Genomic DNA, 22,835 nt, shown 5'->3' on the forward strand with positions numbered 1-22,835 from the left:
GCTTCGCGTCGTGCCTAACAACTCCCCTTACCTGTTCCAAAATCAGCGTAAACCACGGCCTCTTGGGGCTTATTGCTTAATTATTACACGGCTATTCTTAATGCTGTAGAATGCTCCATTCACTTGAATGGGGCTTCCCAACGTTCTGCGGTGAACAATTTTCTCATATTAGACCGTTGCAATATTTGACCGCTGTCAAGGGAAGTGGCCTTTTTGCTTCTGATTCACGTCTTTGGTAGCACTCTACAAGTAGTCCGTCCGGTAACTTTTCAACCCCAGCGTACTCTGTTGCTTAGCGACGTCATCTGATTTGAAGCCTAAATAATGTTCAAAGTCTATGAAGTTCAACGTCTTTGGCGAACTATTTCTCTGCTGATCAACAATACGAATGGTAACAAATACATTGTAAAAAGACACGCGGTGTTAAGTTATTTTTGTTGGCAAGTAGCCGTGTAATAAGCGGGATCATTTATAGAACGCGGATCATTATTGGGGAAATAAGCCCCTTCAGGGCAAAACTAAACCCCTCCGTTTTGTGCTGTTCGCCCTGTCGGGTCCCTTACTAAAGAAACGTTCTAATTTCCTGCGCTTTCAAATAATCAGTGGTGTGGATAGCAACGGCTAGCAAACTGCTTTTGAATTAGCCATGTCCCCCTAAATTAATATCGAACTTATTTAGGTTTTGGGGGGGGGGGTTATTTTCTGAATCGCAATTCCTGTAAATGACTTCACAACCATTTCTTACGGTTGCAAATGTTTTATATACTTTGTCTCTTGTTTTCCCGTTATATATGGTATTTGCTTTTATTTTGAAATGATGGCGTAACATGCTGCGTCTAGGTGCTGTGATCGGACTTACCTGCAGAAGAAGAAGTCGAAGAAGAGTTTGTGAAAGATAGCGCATGAGTAAAATAATTAGTAGAAGTGTAATAAATACGGAGAAGATCATTCATATTTAGCAACTGGTTGATGAGGGAACAAGGTTTGTTTGATTAATGTGTTAAAGTTGTTAATATTTCATGTTTATAATAATTTGCTATGCGCATATGTTTATTGCTAATGCTATTGATAAAACGTGTCGTTTTGTTGCCAGCTATATTGAAAGGTAATGGAAGCACATCATGTAAGAGTCACTTATTTCAATGTATTTGTATCTTCAGCTCTTACAGTGTGTTCGCAACACACGGTTTTAATAAAGGATAGTGAACAGTCAGTGAAAGAGACCATCTTATTCAACCGGGGAAGCTACAATACTTTCAAGTCCACTTTCAATTAATATATACTTCAAGAAGTAAACTTCGTCGTCACCGTCATCTGCCGCTTATCCGGGGGTCGGGTCGTGGGGGCAGCAACCTAAGCAGGGAGGCCCAGACTTCCCTCTCTCCGGCCACTTCCACCAACTCTTCCTGGGGGACCCCGAGGCGTTCCCAGGCCAGCCGATAGACATAGTCCCTCCATCGTGTCCTGGGTTTTCCCCGGGGCCTCTTCCCAGTGGGACTTGCACAGAACACCTCACCAGGGAGGTGTCCAGGAGGCATCCTGATCGATGCCCGAGCCACCTCAGCTGGCTCCTCTCGACGGGGAGGAGCAGCGGTTCTACTCTGAGCCCCTCCCGGATGACCAAGCTTCTCACCCTATCTCTAAGGGGGAGCCCGGACACCCTGCGGAGAAAGCTCATTTCGGCCGCTTGTATTCGCGATCTTGTTCTTTCGGTCACTACCCATAGTTTGTAACCAAAGGTGAGGGTAGGAACGTAAATCGACTGGTAAATAGAGAGCTTCGCCTTTCGACTCAGCTCCTTCTTCACCACAATGGACTGATGCAGAGCCTGCATCACTGCGGATGCTGACGATCTCGCGCTCCATTCTTCCCTCACTCGTGAAAAAGACCATGAGATACTTGAACTCCTCCTCTTCCTTAAGGCTCTGGATGTTCCACGTCCCTAGAGCTAGCTTCTGCAGCCGATCGGACCGCCAAGGCCCCCGCCTTTGGCTGCCGCCCGTCTCACACTGCATCTGACCCCCATGACCCCTCCTGCGGATGGTGAGCCCCGACAACATAGCTTCCAGGATCACTAGGACACGCAAACCCCTCCACCACAGTAAGGTGGTGACTCAGGGAGGGGCTGAGTAAACTTAATAAATGTGACTTACTAATAAATTAAAATGTTAAGGTGCCCCTCAAACGCCTCAGATCTTGCGTCACATGGCGAGAACGGGGGCCCTCACAAAGTTAAACTGCAGATTTTGAAAGAAGCTACTTACTCCAAAAGCATTAACATCCTACAAATCCAGCTCTTCTCATGAAACATAACAGTCATTTAACTCATGGTTACAATGGTAAACCAGCACAACAATGACAATTACCACGCAACAAAACACTACATTCTAAGCAGACACATATAAAAAACAAAATTCATGAAGTTGACATTTGTATTTCGAACAAACGACAAAGTTATCAGCAAATTTTAACACTATTTACCGCCTTGCATCATGGGAATTGACCAGCCAATGAGCCACGCTATCTTCATTTTTTCACGTCGTTATTTTGTTCTTCAATCAGTTTGACAGTATAACCTTCAAATTATCAAGTAGCTTTTTCGTTTTTTTCTATTAATTGAATTTAGAAAAGTTGTATTACACAACACACAAATGGACACGTCGCCGGGGCCACAGACCCCACCATCCTCGGAACAAAAAACACACAAAACATGCCACGCGGGGCGGGAAACCCCAACCAAAACAGTCAAACAAAAACACAAACAACCCCCCAAAAAACAAAACCAACACAAGAAAAACAACACAACACAAACAACAGGGGGCGGCAAAAAACCCCCAAAAAACAAAACCACTCAAAACCAACACAAGAAAAACAACACAACACTCACAGCAAAAACTAAAACCACAAAAAACAACAACACAAGAAAAACAACACAACACTTAACAGCAGGGGCCAAAAAAACCCTCCCGACTGCCTAAGAGCAAAGACCAGGGGCGACACAGGCCCCAACAAAAAACACAAAACGCAATGACAGGACAGGCCCTACCAAGGGACCAAAAAAAACAAAGACAGAATAAAACAAAAAATACACACCCCACACAGGGGGCGACCACAAACCCCAACTCGCAGGGGGAAAAACGACCCCCCCAGGGGAGCCATCCCCCACCCCACCCACCCCCCGAGGCAACAAAAAAACGACCAGGCCCCTTAAATGAGGCCCAGCCCCCCTTTCCACCTGTCCCGGGCAGCGCGTGGGCCCCACCGCCGGATGTCCACCCCCATCCATCCCTTCAGGCTGTCCTCCACCCGCCTGACACAGCCCTCCACCCCTCAGTCGACCCCCCGGAGTACCCACTCCTTCTTCCCCTGCCACAGGACCTGTTTAAACAGTGAGATAATGAGCCACAGGAGGAAACGGTTCCTGTGCCCCTCCGAAGCCCCCACCCCCCTCACCACCCGTGCCCAAGTGACATGAAACCCCCTCACCACCCTCCCCAGCAAACCCTCCGCCCGCACCCACACCACCCCCGCGAAAGGACAGTCCCAGATGACGTGTCGGATGGTCTCATCCCTGCCACAGGTGGCCCGCGGGCACACCGGGGTCCGTGCCAGGCCGTGCCGGTGCATGACCTCACGCACCGGCAGGCCCTTGTGGAGGCACAGCCAGTTCAGGTCCTTGAGGCCGTTGTCGAGGCCAGGCAATTGTACCGACAACCAGACCGTGGCGGGCAGCCCCGAGCCCCAAGAGGTGAGCGGGGCCCAGGGAGGAAGGGTCGATGGAGCTGCAGGGGGTAGCAGGATGCCCTGCAGCTGCCGGGATGGCCGTGGCGGACTGCGCTGGAGCAACAGGGAGCGGAGTGCCCGGCGGAGGGGCCGGTGGCGCGGAGGGGGCCGGTGGAAGGAAGGGGGCCAGCGGAGAGGCGCCCAGCGGGGAAAGGGACAGGAGGCCGAGGAGGGCGGAGCCGGGGATGAAGAACTCCATCCGCTGTGTGTGGAACGACCCCTCGGCGACGCGTCTGGTGAGGGACGAATTCACCAGGCGCGTCATCATGGACATGCTGAAACTCACCCCGGCGGCGGTCCTGTGCCTGCAGGACAACGTGCCAAAGAGGGGGCAAGACCTCACCCTAAAGTCGGGGCCGATAGTGACATCTGTCCTGGCCAGGTGCAGGGCTCTGGGGCATCAGAAGCCCCTGAGCCAATACGAGGTGGTGGACCTGGCCAGGCAGAAGCTCAGAGTGGTGACGGTGACGGTGATGTACAGCCCCCACGTCCAGGAGAAGGCGATTGTCCCCAACTGCCGGAGGTGTCGTGCGGTGGGGCACCTGGAGGCCAACTGCCTGGGGCCCCGCTGCAAGGAGTGCGGTGCGAAGGGGCATCTGGTGCGGGACTGCCTCGCCCCAAAGGCCTGCCATGTATGCGGTGAGCGGGGGCACTTGTGGCGGGCTTGCCCGACGAGGGTGCACTTCTACGGGGCGGCGGCGGGGGGGCCCAAGGGGGCCCAGGACGAACCTGGCGCGCAGTGGCCAGCTCCGGTGCGGCAAAGGAACGTCAGGGCAGCAGTCGGGGCCGGCGCAGCCTCCGGGCCTGGAGGTCCGGGAAGTTGAGCAGCCGGGAGCGGGTTTGATGCCGGCCAACCCAGGTGACGGGCGGGGGCTGGGAAGGACAGGGGGGGGCTGACGGCGCTGCTTTCAGCCCTGGAGGGCGTCCAGGCGGCACCAGACCCCCCCCGTCCCCATGGGACCTCCTTTTCATCGCCCTAGTGTCGGGGATGGGACAGCCCGCGGGGGGGGGCAGGGGACCCCAGTTTGGAGTCGCTGCAGAAGATCCAGCGGGCCCTGGACGAGGTAGACCGGGGGAATGCGGCGTCTCCGGGAAGGCAAGGGGGGAGGTGGACACGGGAGAAGCTTCAGGGGGACGAGCCACCCCCTAGAAGGGGAGGGCCCGGGGAGGAGGGGGATGGGGGGGGTGGAGATGGAGGAGGGGGGGAGTCGCAGGACTCGGACGCGTACGACACCCCGGAGGAATTGGCCCAGGGGAGGTTTGGGGAGCGGGTGGGTGAGGTGGAGGGGGGGGGGGGTAGTCCCAACCCGATGCCGGCTTCGTGGGGGGACAGGGTGGAGGAGGGGGACCTGTACGCGTATTAGGTATGGGGATCCATTGTGTGTGGGGTTTTCTTTTTTTAGGGGTTTGAAATGTCTTTCACAGTGGGCACATTCAACGTCCGGGGGTTGAGGGACAGGGTTAAGTGGGCGGCGTTTTTTTCTTTTTTGGGGGGTTTGGACTTTACTTTTTGTTTCCTGCAGGAGGTGCACTTGAGGGACCGGGCAGACGCTCGGGACTTCGCACGGGAGTGGGGCAGGGGAGGGGCCGTGTGGAGCGTGGGTGGGGTCCACTCTTCTGGGATGGGGATTTTGTTTGGGTCGGAGGGGGTTCCGGGTGGATGGGTCCTTCACAGTGATGCAGGGGAGGGGTATCGGGGCGGTCATCACAGTGGGGGCATTAAATATGCGGGTGGTGTGCGTGCACAGGCCCCAGGGGAGGGTGGAGATGGAGGAGCTGGTTGACAGCGTGGCTCCCCATTGCACCACCAACAGGGCGCTGGTAGTCGGGGGGGATTTCAACCTGGAGCTAGGGGGCACGGGTGAGGGTAGTGTAGGGGCGTGGAGGGCACTGTTCAGGGGGCACGGGCTGGTTGACGGGGGTGGGCGCACTACCCCGCGATTAGATGGTCCCACGTGGCATAATTCTCGTGGGGTTCAGAAGCGGCTGGACCACGTCTTCCTGCCGAGGTCCTTGGGGGCGGTGCTCCCCGTCTACTTCTCCGACCACAATGGGGTCCTGCTGACTGTCCGGGCCCGGGTGCCGGTCTTTGGCCTGGGGTACTGGAAGCTGAACCTGGGGGCCCTGGAAGAGCAGGCGTTCTGCGAATCTGTGGGCCATTTCTTTCAGGGACTCGTGGGCCTTAAGCCCCTTTTCGCAGGGGTGGTCGAGTGGTGGGAGACTACTAATGCCTACTAGAGGGACTTCATTCAGGGGCACTGCAGGAGGCAGGCAAGGGCCCAGAGGGTGGAGACCGCAGGGCTGCAGAAAGAACTAGAGCTGGAGCACTCCTGGGGAAACCAGGGAGTGTCCCCCGAACGTGCGCCGACCTCAGGGCCCGTTTGAGGGCCATCCACCTTCCTCCTGAGGGTGCGTCAAGATTTCGTGGAGCAGAATGAGACATGCTCGGCCTCTTTCTTCGCCTCAGTCAGGGAGGCGAAGGGGAGGTCAGTGTTCTCGGGGGTGAAGGCCCGCATGCGTTTTTTAGTGACAGGGAGGTAAACGCAGGTTTTGGCGAGGTCTTCCTTAGTGGGTTGACTCAGCGGGCGCATCCAGATGGGGTTGGAGGCAATGGAGGCACCGCTGTCCTTGGAGGAGCTGGGGGGGGTCCTGCGGCGCATGGGCCGGCGGAAGGTGCCGGGCCTGCCGGCTGACTTCTACCTCAGGTTCTGGGGTGTGGTCGGGCCGGCAGTCCTCAAGGTCCTCACCGCGGTCCTCTGCACGGCATCCCTGGGAGGGTCAATGGCCGTCAGGGTGCTGTCTCTCTTGTATAAGAGTGGGGACAGCACGGATCTGGGGAACTGGCGGCCGTTGACCATGCTGTGCGCAGACTATAAGCTGTTGGCCAAGGTCTTGGCCGACCGTCTGACCGTCTGCGCACAGCACTCCCATACGTCGTGCACAAGGACCAGACCTGTGGGGTCTGGTCCGTGTGCTGGAATCTTCAGCTGCTCCGGGACGCCAAAGCCTGGGCCGAGGACCACGGGCTGCCTCTGATGGTGGTTTTTTTGTTTCAGGTGTTAGAGAGGTTAGGACTAAGGCACGTTTTCATTGGGTGGCTTAGTACTCTGTAATCTGCCATGGGGTGCACTGTTTCCATTAATGGGCACTTGGGGCAGCGGTTTGATCTGGTATCGGGGGTAAGGCAGGGGTGTCCGCTCTCACCCCAGCTGTTCATCCTTTACATGGAGCCCCTGGCGGCGGCTATTCGGCCTGACCCGGTGTGAATGGTTAACTGGTACCAGGTAATGGGGACCGACGGGTCAAGATGACCCAGTATGCAGACGACACCACCCTGCTCCTGGGGAGCGACGCTAGCCTGATCCGAGTCTTGGGAATCTTCCAGGACTTCATGAGGGCCTCTGGTGCGGTGCTGAACCTCACCAAGTCTTCCGTGAAGTACTTTGGGCGCTGGAAAGACCGGACGGATGTACCAGGGCTGTTGTCTCTCAGTGCTGGACCCTTGCGGATCTTAAAGGTGCACTTTCAGGCAGCCTAGTGCGCCACGGCCAACTAGACCAGGGCCTGGAAGCGTTCGGGCGGAAGTTGTCCATGTGGAAAGCCAGGACCTTGACATTCGTGGGGAAGGTCTTGGTCCTGGTGTTGCTGATTCTCGTCTTCCTGGCCTACGTGTATCCCATGCCGGCCAGTATGCGGCGTCCTCTGACGCGGCTCGTCTTCCGCTTCTTCTGGAGGGGGGAGGTACGAGCTCCGTGCCCACCCCAACGCCAGGGACCCGGTGCTGTTTTGTTTAACTGTCACTCATCTACAGCACTAATGAGTTCAACAACTGCAGTGGTGCTGTGGCTCTGTACCAGCTCTTCAGGGGGAACAACCTGCAGGACACCTTCTCGGAGACTGTGGCTCTGCTGAAGATCCTCATCACAATGCCCATGACTACAGCTGAATCAGAGAGGTGCTTCTCAACACTGAAGAGAATAAAAACCTTATATTCGGATATAGTCGGATATTTTCCGAGACCCAAGACTCTTCCGAAACCAGAGATGTCCTTTATATGTCTGTGCGGTCAGAAATACGATCTACAGGCAGTTTTAAAATCGTCTTCCTTTCAGCCTTCTCTGACAAATTTTACCCTCCTCTCCATTGAAGTTAGTAAGATAATTTGAAAGGCTGCTCTCGCTTCATGGCTCAAAGCTGAAAATGTGTAGTTTTAGTAGTTACATTGGCTGAAAGAGGACAAGTTTTCCTACATTTTAAGGTATAACTTGTTTCTGTAAGTTAAACTATATGAACGTCAGAGGAATTTGTTTGACAATTTAGTTGAATATCAGAAAAAGAGCAGCCAGCAGTGTGCCACTCTGCTGGCTGCTCAATCTTAAAAATCTAGAATATTTGAAAAAAACTGAATCATTTGGGAATAGCTGAATGTCTTGTGAACCTTTTAAAGGTTGAATGGTGTCTCTAGCTGAAAGTATGCTGAAGTAGTTACGTTTGAAAGAGGAGGAAGCTTTTTAATGATTTGAAAGGATTTACCATTACTTTTAACCCTTTGACGCGTACGAACATACCGGTATGTCGAGTCCTGGCTGGTCCCTGGAGCGTACGGACATACCCGTATGTTTAGAACGCGTCCTTAGAATGTCCAGTTTGGCTTATTACGTAACAATAAACTCTTCAAAATTAGACTACGTGTATATTATAAACATACGTCTTGATGTACTGTATATTTTGAGAAAGTTTACCTTTATTATCCATATGAAAACGTTCAAACAAATTAGTTTAGCTAATGTTAGCTAATAGCTAACCAAAAATAACTCACGCTTTACTCACATCACCTAGTAAACCATAAAATTATCCGTTTTCCTTGACTTGGCTATCACTTCCAACACATGTTACTTTTGTACAACCAACTACAGATCGAAATAATAGATATACGTTCACTAATATGCATCTAAAACATCAGACAAAAGTTTGTCTTTCGTCTTGTTTTGAGCTACCAGTGGCCATCTTAGATTGTTTTTTTCTTCCGGCAACAAATATGACCCTTGATGATGTACCACTTGACCCCGTACGCCTCAATATTTTCTCGTGGGAAGAGTAGGTGATCTCGTTGACCCTTTGACACCCACAATGCATTGAGTACTGATCAAAACAATAAACATGGCAGCCTACGTTATCGGTTATTAGCTTATCATCCTATATATATATAATTCTTTATTTCAGACCCAGGGGGATCCATATCAATACAAACAACATAAACAAATACACAAACACAGAGTAAAAAATACACAGCCTTTCACAATATTCAGTGCCAAGCATACAGACATGATCGCCAATGGTTCCACAGTCTGGAAGAAAATCTGACCGAACTGCATAGAGGGTTGGCCAAAACTGCAATTAGGTTATTTTCAGACTCAGATGCCCTACACATAAATCCATACATCAGGCCACGTAACACAGCAGAGCAGGTAGGGACCCCAACACTTACAAACATTTGGCTTGCACTGGAGCTTCTTGGAGCTCTCAGCAGTAGCCTCATGCTATCATTATAGGCCACTGTAAGCTTTCTAATGCTGCCTTGTTTATAACGACACCACAGGTGGGCAGTATACAGCGGCGTACAATACGCTCTAAAGAGTGAGATTTTCACAGGTACAGAGCACATACTAAACTTACGGCAGAGCATGTTCGCTTGTGCATACAGCTTCCGACGCTGCCTATAGATATCTTTGTCATCCGACAGGTCATTAGACATAATATGGCCCAAGTATGTAATTTCACTGCACACACTAAGTGCAGTGCCAGACAGATAGAAGTCAGGGAAGGTTGACTGTCTGTCTCCTCTGCTTCTGACAATCATGATCTTACTCTTTTTTGCGTTGTATTTTATGTCAAAATCATCACCATACTGTGTGCATACTCTCAGAAGCTGTTGTAGACCAGCACTATATGGGCTAAAGATGACCAGATCATCTGCGTACATAAGGTGGTTAATGAGTGAGTCCCCAATCCTACTGCCTGTACCAGATGCATTTAAAATCAAAGACAAGTCATTCATATACATATTAAAAAGAAAAGGAGACAAAATTCCGCCCTGGCGAACACCATTGGTAACATGGAAGGGATCAGATGTTACACTCCCCCATCTCACCCTCATTGCCTGATGCGAGTACCAATAGACCAAGATTCTAATTAAAAAACCAGGAACCCCACTTTTAGACAATTTTAAAAACAATTTCCCATGATTAACACGATCAAAAGCTCTAGAAGCATCAATAAAACACATGAACATTGTGGAATTTTGCCTATTATATTTATCTAAAATTTCCTTTAGTGCAAAAATACATAAATCAGTACCATGCTTTCTTTTAAAACCAAATTGGTGGTCAGTAGACAGGACATACCTCTCAAGTCTACTCAGTAGAACTGTCTCCAGCACTTTGGACATGACACTGGCCAAAGCTATTGGCCTGTAATTATCAGAGCTGTTTAGCTTCCCCACTTTATCTTTTATCACTGGTACTAGCACAACAGAGAGCATAGAATCTGGTAACACTCCATGAACAAAAAAGGCCTGTGCAACATAGAGCCACCAGAGGGTATAGTTTCTTACTGGCAAGTTTAACATGTTCAGCTGTAATATCATCCTGACCACAGGCCTTGTTATCTCTTAACTTCAATATTGCTTCATGGACTTCAGCAGCAGTGACAATAACATCATCATTAAAATCTACACTATCCACTACAAACATATTACCTTTTACACAGTTTAACAGTTCATAGTATTGTTTCCGCCATAACTGTGAAATTTCATCAGGACCACTCACACCATCTATATTAGATGGAAGAGATTTTTTGCAATTATTAATAGTTTTTATTTCTTTCCAGAAGTCATTAACATTATTTTTTTGCAGCTTCCTTGCCAGTGAATCTGACCTCATAGTGTTTTCATTTCTTTTTATATAGCGAAGTGCATTTTTAAATCTAGCATTAGTGCATTTTTTATTTTCAAATAAAGGGCCATGCCTGCTTTTACCTGACTCAGCCCATTCTTTAAAAGCATTTCGGGCCTCTGCATGGAGCTCTTCTACATGGTCCTTCCAACCTGGCTTAGCATTGAACACTTTCGTCCTATGTTTATATAGTGGCCTGCTCGAAATTTTAAGAGACTCCACAATTGCTTCATACAAAGAACATAACTCTTTACAATGTTGATCATCTTTACAGTTCATATCCCGACACCATAAGGCATCTCTTGGTACATGAATATTACACAGCAAAGCATCAGTATCACTAACATATTTATTGAGATCTGTGCTAGACAGTTTCGTCCAATCTATTTTTCTTACATCAATGCCTTTATCCACAGGCAACAACACAGGTAAATTGCCAGTGTTCTATACACTACCATTACCACTAAAATCATATACCACAACCACAATATGTTAATATTTGAAAATCGGAATACCAACTACTTCCCTAATTTGCAACAACATGTTTTAAAAAGGAATATATGTTTAATTTTACCACAGTACAGTAACTTTTTACAAATATTTGTCGTCAGACACGTCACTCACATGATTCCCGCTCATATGATTTGCGCTCACATTCACCAGTCAGAGAAATATAACTTTTCCACAATGTTCAACTATCCCAGGAGAATGACCGATGATGACACTGAGTACATATGTTATGCCAGGTTGCTTAGCTTTGTCTTGTCCTAAGAATTTTGGTGCCCAGTCTGACCTTGTGTTGTTGTGTGCATCTGACAATAAAAGACTTTAACTTGAGGTTTTTTTAAATTCTGATGGTAATCTTGCCGAATAACACGGGTGGCACACCCAAATAATATGGCACACCTAAATGAAAACAGATTATAAACAGACGAAACCATTTGGCAGTACAACGTTTTAATTCAAGGCATTGGTTCTAGTCGAGGCACACGTTTATCTCGTTTTGTTCAGTGTCGTCCTCTATCTGCGCCTTGAATCCTGCCGGTCGGTAGCCTACACTCCCGCTCCAAACTCCTGCCGGTCGGTAGCCTACACTCCTGCTCCAAACTCCTGCGACTGTGAACACAGAAACACTGACATGTAGTGCCCACAACCTGCCGTTCCGCTGGACCATCCGGCTGACCCTTACTACAAAAGTCCCACCGGCACCAATACTAATATTACTGGTACAGCCACAGCAACATCCCACAGCTTTCTACATCGAGTGCGAGTTACTATTTCGCGCTGCGCATCAGTGCAGGTTTATAGCCTATTGGTGATTGACCACATTATGAAAATTGCACATTTAGTGGGTATTTGGGTGGCTCTGAAAAGAGCCTTTGTGTTGTATCGTAAGCCACACGCTTACAGGACGGTTCTCAGGCCGACCAGGACATTCTCCAGGAACAGCTCGTTCCCCTTACGGTTCAGATGAACCCCGTCCCTCCTAAAAACGTCCTGGTCATGGCGGATGTTGCTGTTAGCGACTCCAACTCTGCCCATGAAGCCGGCCACTCTGGCATTCACGAACCGCCTTGACCTCTCAATGCCATAGGCACTGCGCCCCCTGGCCAGGCTCCGGTACACTCTCCGCTGGATGATATCGGAGAACAGCACCATGGTGTCGGGGAACATCCAGTGGATGCAATTGAGGTCTTGCCTAATGCTGCGCAAAAGGCTACACCCCGACTGCGACCCGAGATTGTTCCCCCCGAGATGGATAACCATCACGGCCGGTGCTGGTCCCGACGTCCGGCGAAGAAGTGGCACCAGCTGCTCCCACCTCATCCCGCGTCGGCCCATCCAGTGGACCTGACAGTCCAGCCCCAGGGTTCGGGTGAACCTTGCAGACCGGGTGGCGGTCAGGTGGCGCTCCAGCCAGTGGACGATTGATGATCCAACGATCCAGATATCCATTGTAACAGTAATAAAGTAATTGATAGATATTGACAGCAAATAAAGGTAAAGATATGTAAATAAGTTGGCACGCCTCCCAAATTTCAAGGGGGATAGGCGGGAAGATGCTAAGCCACTATACATTTGACCCCTCCCACCGGTCACTCGCTATGACGAGCTAACCAAAGCAAGAAAAAAAAAAACTACCTGATCCCTATTAGCCACATTAGCTCATATATCTGTCCACATAACTAACGTGCACACATCATAAACACGTTAAAATCACTGTGAATATTTAAAAATCGGAACAGTATATACACCGTACGTAGCAATAACCTGGTGAAAAGAAATACATTACGTTGTATTTGACCACACTAACTTTTTACAAGTAATTTATTTTCACTTACTGATCCACCCATACTGCATTGCAATGTAAACAAATATGGCTGCCCCCATCACCGGCAAATCGATGGCTTTTGGAAGCTAACTTGTTGTCATCTGTATAACTTCCATATAAAAGGCAATTTTGGAGTCATTTCAATATATTTGATAATCGGAATATCTGATTCGCCCCCTATTTGTAAATATACGTGAAAACATAAGCAAATAAAATATTTATACCTCAGCACTGTTGAGATTCTTTCCCCATTCAATGACAAATGACGTAACGGTGCTGTCAGTGTCTCTCGCAACCCGCCACTTGCTACTCGTACTCGACAAGGACAACACGGACAGCAAACATCCAGCAAACAAACAAGATTTAGTCAATTAGCAGACGCACTTATCTAGAGTATTACACCAGAAATGGCATCTTTTTCGGGCAAAAGGAAGCAACTTACAGACGTCGACATCCAGGAAATATTTTTTAATTCAGACGAAGAGGAGGAGTACAACACTGATGCAAGTAGCAGTGATGACAGTGATGGTGAGGGTCTGCCCCCAAACCTAGAGGACCTTGCAAACCCAGAGGCCGAAGGTCCCTCTAGTGAAGGCGAAATGGAAATGGGGGATGAAGTGGAGGAGGTGAGTTCCACCAGCTGGTGGGCCGCCAGTGATTTCACTCCCCCTGGACCCAGAGTTGTGTTTAATGAAACACTGTCTGGGGTGCAGACCCCCCCCGAAGATCCCACTGAGGCTCAGTGTTTCAAACTGTTCCTCACAGAAGAACTAGTCGAGGAGATAGTGGAGGAAACAAACCGCTATGCCTCAGTGCAGCAGGAGATGATGCCGTCCGGAGTAAAAGGCAAGATTGCTAAATGGGTGCGGACAACCGTGAATGAGATGTACTCATTCTTGGTCGCTGTCCTCCTGATGGGAATTGTGAGAAAGTCGTCCCTCCGAGACTACTGGACCACAGATCCCATCCTCCTGACCCCCTTCTTCGCCACTATTTTCTCCCAGGACCGTTTCCTGCTTCTCCTCCGTTGCTTGCACTTCGTCGACAGTGCAAGCGCTAACGTAAATGATCCCCTGCACAAGATCCGAAATGTGTTTAGTGCTCTCACCACTTCATTCCAAAGGGTTTTTGTGCCACACAGAGACCTCTGTGTCGATGAATCCCTAATGAAGTGGAAGGGTAGGCTGGCATTTCGGCAGTACATCCCATCAAAAAGGCATAGGTTTGGTGTCAAATTCTTTGTCCTTTGTGATGTGTTGACCGGTTACGTGCAGGACATGATCATTTACACGGGATCCACCACTGACATCACCCACTTTCCAGGACTTGGGATATCTGGCTCGGTCGTGATGACCTTACTTGCACCCCACCTAAAAAAGGGCCACGTCCTGTACATCGACAACTGGTACAGCAGTCCAACGCTGTTCCAGCACCTCCTCTCCAGAGGAACCGGGGCCTGTGGGACCGTTCGGGCAAATCGGAAGGGGATGCCAGCCTTCAGCCCTAGAATGAAGAAGGGTGAAGTGGAGTTTAAACACAATGGCAGTCAGTTGGCCGTTAAGTGGCATGATAAACGTGACGTTCATATGCTCACCACTGTTCATTCATCAGTGATGTCAGCCACGGCAAGGATTGATCATGCCACCGGGGAGAGGAAACTCAAGCCAGCTTGTGTTCTTGACTATAACCAGAAGATGGGGGCTGTGGACAAGGCGGACATGGTGAACAGCTTTGTCGAATGTGCCAGGAAGACTACCAAGTGGTATAAGAAAGTCTTCTTTCACTTGGTAGACACTGCTGTTCTCAATGGCCACATCGTCCACCGTCAACAGTCTGGTGAGAGAAATGCACAATACATTTCAAATTACATAATTTCCTTACAAAGCTTTTAAAATAATTGAGTTGCTGTGATTACTGAATCCTACTCATTTACTCCATTCTGATTAGGGAGAGTCATCACTTACCAGGAATACAGGCTGAACTTGATGAAACAGCTGCTCGAGGTGCATCATACACCTCGACGCCCATCCACCGGTGGCCGTCCCACATCAGACAATCCTCTGCGGTTGACTGCCAGGCACTTTCCCTCGGAGGTCCCTCAGACTGCTACCCAAGGGAGCAGGACCAGGCGGCAGTGCAAGGTGTGCACTTCTACCTCGCGTCCGAGAAAGGAGAGGAAAGTGACAAAGTTCATGTGTGTAGCATGCAACGTTGCCTTGTGTGCTGCCCCATGTTTTGAGGAGTATCACACACTCAAACATTATTAAACACCCATCGTTCTACCTTGGCCGTTGAGCGGGATTTAAAAGCCAACGGTTCAAGCAGGACATTCACATGACATCTTGGTGAGGGGTCATGCCACAACAACTGATCAAGCCAACGGATCTCCCGTTCTACCTTGGCCGTTGAGCGGGATTTAAAAGCCAACGGTTCAAGTAGCAGGTTTGTATGTGACTTTCTGCCTTGGCGTTGAGCGGGATTTAAAAGCCAACGGTACAAGTAGCAGATTTTCAACACTCCCTGCATTATACATATATACATATATAATGATATATAACAATTGTTTCTATTGTACTGCCCTTTCTCTGTTTCAGATATGTAGTTCCGGTTATAAAAAAAACAAAAAAAAACAAAAAAAAACATTTGTTTCAGATATCCTGTTCCTGTTATAACCCCCCCCCCCCACACACACACGAACACACAAATATATTTTCTGTTTCAGATATTCTTCGAGATCCAGTTTGTGTTATAAAAAAAAAAAAAAAAAAAAAAAAAACTTCTTTTTTTCCCCAGATATCCAGTTCAGTTCCTGTTATAAAAACTTTTTTTCAGATCCAGTTCCTGTTATAAAAAAAAACAAAACAAAAAAAAAAAACTAACCACCTCTTCTAAAACCATCACCTTATCGCGGTGGAGAGGTTTGTGTGTCCTAATGAACCTGGGGGCTGTGTTGTCTGGAGCCTGGTGCTCCTGGTAGGGTCTCCCAAGACAAAGTGGTCTCAGGTGAGGGGCCAGACTAAGAATGGTTCAAAAAAACTAAGGACGACATAGTAAACCAACAGAGGAGTCAACCTGCTCGGAGCCCTCGTCTGGAGCCAAAACAATAAACTCTCTTTTTTTTTCAGACAACCGTCAAGCTGTCCAGTTGTTTCAATGTGTACTAATTGTTCTTTCCATAAAATGAAACAATTGGTTATATGTACATATATCAGATGGACTTCAAGCTATACTTTCTCGTTTTATACTATTATGCACTAATTATTATTTCTGTTTCAGATAACACGTTTCGACCATCGCCGTTGAGTGGCCAAACTAGAACCTAGAACCTAAAACCTAAAGATTTTCCAGGAGCTTGCTTGATCGCCTTTTTGCTAGGGGTCGGGGAATAATTTTCCAGTCTTGCCTTTATTGGCTCAAATGGGCTGACTGGTTTTTCGATTCCCTCTGGAAAAGCAGTTTTTAATGATATAAAATAAAAATAATTGTTTGAAAATACTGAACTACTGTGTCTTTTGTACATCGACACCTGTGCAATTTACTCAGCTAGCATACAGTACGATAGTTAGATATACAGTGTTCATGAAATATGTTACTAGCGTTAGATGAAAGCCTGCCAGATAACAATAATCGTTGCATAGCAATCCATTTGGACCGAAGACTTCTGCAGTATTTAGTATTAATCCGACTACACTAAATAACGCTACGTAACATGGCCACTAGTTAGAAACAGCTAGCTAGTTGAATTACACTCTAGCTAGTTGAAATACACTATTACGAGCTAGCTAGTTTAGCAAACACATCACCTCGTAATGAACAGTTAATACTTTCATCTCAATATCATGCAAAATATATAGGTGTTGTAACTTCAGTTGAACAAACACTTCACTTACCAGAAAAACGTCGCCATGAAAAGTACACATGGTCCCACGAGGCGGATGAAATGCATCAAGAAGGAGGAGGAGGGGGGGGGGGGGGGTAATCTTCTAAACAACCAATGGGTTGTGGCCTAGTCAAAGCTACGGGGTCCAACAGGTTCAACTCAAAATGCGAACAGAGAAATGCTTAAATTGTACAGCAATTCGACATTAATGCGTCATAATCAATTTCTGGAACGTTAAAATTGATCCAAAATCACGCGCATTAAAAACTCACTCTGGGGGACCAGTCAAACAATTTAGAACGTACGTGTGAAAGGGTTAATGGGAGAATAATTTTAACAAAAACCATAATGTCTTAAAAAGTATACAAGTGAGAAATACCAAAAGTCAGCAAAACTTGTTCTTGCAAATCTGACTTACGTACCGAATGGCCAGACCTATTACAGAAGCAAAATCCAAATTGAGCGGAAGTACGTAGGAGGGCAGAGCCAGGCTAGCTAGGGGCACCATCTGCTCTGACATACAATGCTTAGGGTAAGTATGGCTAACACAACGCTCATCTCAGTCGAAATCTAACACAACAGGAGCACCACATACACACAGTAGTCTCATACATTTGTCTCGTCTGGTGTGGTTTTGTGTTGGGGGAATCAAGTGGAGCTGGTTCATGCAGGGGACGCGAGATGCAGCTCCTCACTAGCAACGCGTCACACCACACAGTAGGGGCACACCTTCTTAGCAGGGCGGCCTATTTAATCAGGATATCGCTGCACCCTGCATTGCTTAGTGCGACACAGGATGATCTGTTTAATCTGCTGCCTCCGCCTCCCCGGCCTCCACCCTTGGTTCTGTGTTCCTGTCGTAGGGGGAATGCGTCGCTGCTCTCTGCTCGGAGGTCGAGACGGTGTCTCCGTTGGGTGTGGCAGGGAGCCGATGCAAGCAGAACCATAATGCCAAATCAGTGTTACAATCATGTGTTGTACCGTGTGAAATAAAGTATCAAGTATTATACTGAGTCCTCCTGCCTGAACCAGAAGAGCATGTGGTTAAACAAATTACAATTAAACAACATGATCCTCAAAAGTGCTACTGGAAGAAAGCCAGCAACAATAATATAATTCACAGCGAGTAGCAAGTAGTTAAATCAGTTACAAATGAGCGAAGCAAGTTTAGGCATGGCACCCGGGCAGCGCGCGCCATATCATCCATCGCCGTGTTCTCAGCCCCATACGCTTAGCTTGATAGTGTAATGGAAGAATTCGAGTGGCACTGTGTAGATCTGAATAGTCAAGGGATATGGTTTTAATACAATTTATTTAGACTATACAATTACATATGATTAAACAAAGCTTTGCTGATCAGTCTCAACGAAGAAGGTGCTATCCACACAGGTCGTTCATAAGAGTGATAAAGGACAATAAGGAAAGGCTCCCTTATATGAACAGATACCAGATGTTAATAATCAATCAATACAGCGGTCACCATGATTGGTCAGCACTAGTCAGTGACAGTTTAAGACAATAGAAACCCCTAGGCCAGTGGCCCATGTCCTTGATGTAGTTCATGATAAACAGGACACTGGCTTTATCTCCCGAGGCCAAGGCTCAGGAGGGCAGAGGTTAACTTGCTGACCACTCTCCCCAACTTTAGTGCCCCAGGAAACTGTTGATTAGATCAGTCCCAAATACCTTAGCTGACCATCTGTCTAAACACAACCTCAGTCTATTAAAAAAGACACTCTTAGTAAATATGTCAAAAATTGCCATTACAATAGGCAGCTCTCTAAAGTCGCACGCACATGCGTCCTTGATTACCTTGTGTTCTGCGCTGCTGCCACCCACTACCATCCCCTTATCCCCCATGTTGTCTATCTGTTCTCCCCGTGAGGGATTTAATTTGTTGCTCCCTACCTCATGTCATGCATGCTGCAGTGAGAAGGCAGGGAGCGCTTCCCCATGTACATCCATTCCGCCAACATTAAACCATTTGTCATGTGTATAAATAAATGGTGATATCAATCACGTGAGTGTCTTGACTGAACTAACCAACAAGCGCAACAAGTCCCTCAATAAGTGTCATTGTGTTCCCGGAGGAAATAAACAAACATCCGATCCAACAAATCTATCTTCAGTACCGTGGTACTCCCGGAAGTGTGTCTTTATCCTTTTCTTGAAGGTGGAGAGACAGTCAGTTTCTCTGATGGAGGTGGGGAAATAAATCCACCATTGGGGGGCCAGACAGGAGAAGAGCTTGGGTTGGGCCCGGGCACTCTTGAGAGGTGGGACCACCAGACGGTTGTCAGAAGAAGACATGGATATGGCCAAATGCAATATGAGCAGTGTTGATAAAATCGCTCATAGAGCAGTTGAATCAGGGTTCTCTTTATGGATGAAATGCTGTCGGGCTAACTTACTAACTGGCAGCAATACATGGTTAAGGGGTTGCATCCGCTCAACACAGTGGAATCTCAGGGCCTCATGTACCAACGCTTTTGCGCCCACTTCAGGGGTATTTGTTTCGCAATTTGCGCATCAAAGCATGACGAAGTACAAACATGCCGCACTGAGGTAAAAGCAATGTTGAAACTGCTTTCTCCCACATAATGCAAGTGATTATCTCTCCCGTCAACACAATTTGACTACTACACTATAGATGATGACCCAGCGCTCTGGCCAAAACCACTGTTGGATAAAGAGCGCTGCTCGTTAGTGAGGAAAGGGCCAGTTCAATTTGGCATAGCTGGTAGTGCAAGGGCCTGAGATGTTGGAGATGGTGAGTTCAATCCCGAGTGTAGGCGAATATCAGTAGGCTATAATATTAAGTATTCTTCCAAGGGGGGCAAAGGTAACGTCTGTTACTTAAGGACATAGTTTTGTGTGGTTGTTTAGATGATATGGATTGAAAAGGGTGAGAATAAAAGTTAAGGGGGGTCCCATGCCTGTCTTCGCCTGGGGCCCCGAAGTCACTTAAACCACCTCTAGGAAATGTGCTTCCTTCTCATCACCTCAAAACTGTTCAATTAATTTGCTTAAGTTTGCGCAACGTTGCCCTTGTTATTTACACCTAATTGCTCCCAATGGGCACTGCACCACTGTGGCTAAAAAGACATACCCTATGCCTCGTCTTTCAAGAGCTGATACAAATGACTATTTTCATCCTCATGCCCTCTCAGGTCTGTCCCTGACATGATGAATATTTGATGGAGCGGACTATTTTCCCAAGGCAGTGCATTTTGTTTGCTTATTGACTTGCCTAAGCACTGGACAATTGTACATCTAGGGTGATTTTCTTGTGCAGTTATAGAGACAGCATGACAGTGCGTATGATTACTTTCATGCTCTTAATTTTTTTTTAAAATACTTTGATGAAAAGGCAGACTCATATTTTTACTGCAAAGGGTGTGTTTCTTTTTCCAACTGCCTCTCCTCCTGTCTCTTACATGGTTGCATCAGGGTTCTCCTTTAATTTTTTTTTATTTTTATTGTTATTTCAAAGTAAAAATTGACTAAGTAGGCAATCAGTTATGTTAAGATAGCAAGCCAAGTCCATTGAAGAGACTACGTTTTCAAGAGCAGCATGCAGATTTCTCTGATAAAACCACCCAGTGTAGCTATGAACACTCAAGGCTTGCTTAATTGCATTAAGAAATGGATGAGTGACATTTCCCCCACACAGCTGCAGGAAGCTTCAGGGCCCAGCGTCTTCACTCGGTCGCTAGCTGGCATCCACTGTGTCTAGTTTGTCATGGGTGAGTTCAGGAGGAGGACCCAAATGCAGGGGGATGCAGGGGGAAGATTTAAAAACAAAGTATATTTATTTTCTTGGACAAACAGGAACACAATGGGAATACTCACACATAACTGACAAAGACTAACCAACCATAAATACACACAAGGACAAACTATAACTGTAGGTGCCAAATGCCTATTTAATACTTTTGGAACGCAATTATTCATGATTGTTGATTTATTCATAATTAGTGTTGGGTTCATATTTGACAATTGCCATTTACCTACATTAATATTTTATTGATGTTTGTTGCCTGTAACTTTAACCCTTGTGTTCTCCTCGGGTCATTCTGACCCATCAGTCATTGTGACCCACCTTCGTTTGCGACAACTTTACCGCATACAAAAACAAAGTGAAGCATTTTCTTTTAACCGTTGGGCTGTCTCAGACCCCCCACCTTGCGCCGGTTAAAAGAAAATTATCTTAATTTGCTTTTGTATTGGGTAAAATTGGGTAAACACAACGATGGTTCGTTATGAACCTTTTGGTCATGTGACCCGAAGGCAGCACAAGGGTTAAGGGAATTGTTTTGGGGCTAATTGCGCTGCCGTAGCTGGGCGGTATGTATGTTTTCATGACTCAAGAAACCAGGGGCCTGTACTACGAATCAAGATCAACATTCTCTGGATTACTTTCAGTTACCCGGCTACCCCAAGCCTAACAATCGCAATCACGATAAGCAGTACTACGACGGCGGTTATCAATTCTCTAACTCAACCCAGATCTTTCCAATCTAGAGACGTGCGCATTCACATAAAGGGGCGGTGTTTGAACCGTATGTCCAATCGCAAACATGGACGAAACAAGAGCCGCACATTTCACGCAGGAGGAGCAGACAATAATCCTCCAAACTTTGTCTACTCCTCCTGCATGAAATATTGTAATACATATCAGGAATACAGACATAGGAAAAATTCAACAATGTCGCTGCTGCCAAGCTGGCAGAAAATAGCAGACGCTGTAAATGCGTAAGCTACATGACTTATTGAAGATGTGACCATATTACATGTGTGCATTCCACAATGTTAAACTTTTGCTGTATTATTTTAGTTGCAACACTGCAGTGGCAAACGATTGTGGGACCAAATCAAAAATAAATATGAAACCACAATTCAAAACGGTAAGTAGCAGTAGGCAATACTTTTACATATTTTAAGGCCAACAAGTACAAGGCTGAATTGCCTAAACTAGTCCCTTTTGTAGGATATTGTATAGCTACAAAAGGCCTATAGAACAATGAAATTGCTTGCAGCCAACAGGAAGAAGAATTAGGCAACTGGGCGGGGGGGGGGGGGGGGGTGGTGGCTCCTCACTCCTCCACAGGACTTCACTCCTGCCGAGGAGCTGGCCCTCTCCAGCTATCAGGGTCACCCCACGATGGAAGGAGTGGAAGGGGGCATTTCTTCAGACCCCGGTGGCAGCAGGTTGGAAGCCCAGGCATATGTATGTTTCAAGTAATCAAGTAATGTCACCATGTTCATTCAACAATTATTTATGAATATTGTAGGAGTGTGTTCTGTCGTGGTAATCGTATTACTCAGGAATAAGACCAGGTAGAGTCAGATTCATTGTCTCTTTACTTCCCTCGCTGGCATACAACACAGTATACATACATTTCCCCTGATGCAGTGCAGGGGTTGTACTACGGATGTCAGCAAGGAACATAATACATAACAACTCTTCCCCCCTTAAATGAAAAGTACCACCTAGAAATGCACCAAATAACAAACCCCACTTACAGACTAACTCTACCCATAACCACACTATCTTAATCCCATGTGTTTGTTTTCCTAGGCTATGCTACGGAAATGAGGGTAGACTGCCTCAAACCCCGACATCACCCTGGGGATTATTCTGCCCCACAGCACTGGGTATGTTACATATCTAATACCTCAACCGGTTCGGTGGTCGGTGTTCCCTGACTGGATACCGACGAACAGACAATTCTTTGGGTGAGGATACACCGGTGTTGACAGACAGTGGCACCGGCGCAGATGGGGATGACATAGACTCAGCCATTGGAGAAACTGGGTCTAGAGCGACTGTGGCAGACTCTGGAATCTGTGCTGGCACACTGATGGCAGTAGGTACCTCAGTGGG

At 47.5% G+C, this 22,835-nt stretch overlaps 2 long non-coding RNA genes across 2 annotated transcripts; one reads left to right on the forward strand and one right to left on the reverse strand.

The window, feature by feature from the left end:
* Positions 1-13,521: 13,521 nt before the first annotated feature.
* LOC146286431 (uncharacterized) lies at positions 13,522-14,796 on the reverse strand. Its single transcript, XR_014758496.1, has 2 exons — positions 14,663-14,796; positions 13,522-14,571 (listed from the first exon to the last, which is right to left on the reverse strand). It is a non-coding gene; the product is annotated as an uncharacterized LOC146286431 (long non-coding RNA).
* LOC146286432 (uncharacterized) lies at positions 14,767-16,561 on the forward strand. The gene is made up of 2 exons (XR_014758497.1): positions 14,767-14,904; positions 15,016-16,561. It is a non-coding gene; the product is annotated as an uncharacterized LOC146286432 (long non-coding RNA).
* Positions 16,562-22,835: the final 6,274 nt, after the last annotated feature.

Source organism: Hypomesus nipponensis, chromosome 6, assembly GCF_054491055.1.
Source record: "Hypomesus nipponensis isolate SF chromosome 6, ASM5449105v1, whole genome shotgun sequence".
NCBI classification, from domain to species: Eukaryota; Metazoa; Chordata; class Actinopteri; order Osmeriformes; family Osmeridae; genus Hypomesus; species Hypomesus nipponensis.